Source organism: Octopus bimaculoides, chromosome 18 (genome assembly GCF_001194135.2).
Source record: "Octopus bimaculoides isolate UCB-OBI-ISO-001 chromosome 18, ASM119413v2, whole genome shotgun sequence".
NCBI lineage: Eukaryota > Metazoa > Mollusca > Cephalopoda > Octopoda > Octopodidae > Octopus > Octopus bimaculoides.
The window spans coordinates 49,817,245-49,819,075 of NC_068998.1; the positions used below are offsets into that span (position 1 = coordinate 49,817,245).

The 1,831-nt window shown below is 33.2% G+C and overlaps 1 long non-coding RNA gene across 2 annotated transcripts in view; it reads left to right on the forward strand.

The window, feature by feature from the left end:
* LOC128249911 (uncharacterized) overlaps positions 1-1,831 on the forward strand; it is a 7,627-nt gene that overhangs the window by 5,471 nt on the left and 325 nt on the right. Inside the window, exons 4-5 of one of the 2 annotated variants that reach the window (XR_008266064.1) lie at positions 659-747; positions 1,192-1,281. This is a non-coding gene — a long non-coding RNA (uncharacterized LOC128249911). Of the gene's footprint in view, positions 1-658; positions 748-1,191; positions 1,293-1,831 lie in introns of both variants that reach the window. The other variant, XR_008266063.1, reaches the window with a different exon arrangement.

Consider the following 1,831-nt stretch of genomic DNA (forward strand, 5'->3'; position numbering starts at 1 on the left):
TATCAATTCATTAACTCTGATGTTTTATCCCAACAATTCTAAAAGTTTTTTTATGGCTATGAGTTCTGTTATGATTATGAGTTGCGATGTATTCCAGAGAGCTCGACACACCAACGATGTTGTTGGTGAAGATATAGCGAATTCGAGCACTGTATGTCACTGAGTTTTGCAGTTCCATTCTGGTGGCATTGCTTTTGAAAACCGTGCTATACTTGAGTACAAAGAAGAAAATAATGAACTGGAATCTGGAGTGGATGCAGATAGATATCAAATTACGCATGAGGCAGCAGCAAGGTTTGATGTTTCGATTTCAAGTTAAAGAAACTGGACAAGTTGGTACGAACTGAACGAGCAACAAATGAACCGTTGTCTTTAAAACTTGCTCTGCTTTGCTGTCAAGGCATAAAAGCGAAATATTTTGCATCGTATAGTTGCACATTATAAAAATAATAGCAAGCGTTCCAAACGGTGATTGGTTAGAGAAGAAGTGCAAAGTGAAAATTCTTTGATCGACGCTATTACAATACATACAGAAACTCCACAGAGTGAACAATATTGGCAGCTGTTTTTAAAAGGTACTGTAAATGAAAGTATATATGAAATATTTTCAGATATATCACATTTTAACTTTATCTCGCAATCTCTTTTTATCTTTTAGTCGCTTAAATCATATGACGGGTTGTTATAATAGGCAACGGAATCCGTGTGCTTCATCGATCAGACAAATGGCTTACAAACACCTCTGTGGTATGATATTTTAATTACTTATAATATTATTGTGAGAAATGTTGTATCAGATGGAATTTCGTGCAATAATAATTATTGCACTGGGAACGGAATCGATTTTTCAGTGACAGTAAATATTATCTGAAAATAAAAACGTATTTAAGCATTTCTACACAGTTAGCCATTAGAACAATCACAGCAATTGAATTTTGCATCAAATTTGATGTAGTAATTACCAATAAGAGATAACTGTTTGGTCAGTCGCTTCCATAATCAAAATAAATATTTTAGTGTTACCTTGTAAATTTATCAAATATGAAAGAATGAAGCAGAGAGAGAACACGGAAATTTATGTAACGAATTCTCGCATTAGGTATTTAAGATTTAATGAGGCATTGCTTGGAAAGCCAGTGCTCTGCTAATAATCGAAAACTAACGGAACCCCAAACTTCCTATTAAATCTAGGTTTTCTGCTTAAACTGAAACGCACTATTGCTATGGGTTCACGGATTATACGTCAAGTGAAATGATGAAATGCCGCGTCAGCTGTTACTCGTGAGTCTCACGTAAGAATTTTTATAACTATATAAGTATTCTTCGGTTTTCTTTTGTCAGTTTCATAGCACATCAAATATTTAATTTTTAATGTTGAAAAAAGAAGAAATTTAATGAACTACACTCACTATGCCACTAAATTTACCTAATACTAATATTCTTGCACACGTCTGTTTTTGTCAAGTAACCGTTACACCCTTGGAAGTCCATTAAAGATGTTATCTTAAAAATGCAATCAGCCTATTGTTAAATTATAATATATGCAGAGTTTTGTCAGAATCTGCTCTCTTGTGTAGGCAACAAATTGAAAAACAGAAATTGCCATTTATATATTTATGTGTGTGTGTGTTTGTGTATGCATATATATATGTGTATATATAATATATATATTACACACACACACACACACACACATATATATATATATATATATAAATGGCAATTTCTCTTTTTCGATCTGTCTTTTACCGCCTCGCTGCCTACACAAGAGAGCCGATCCTGACAAAACTGTGCATATATGATAATGTAACTATAGGCTGATTGAATATAT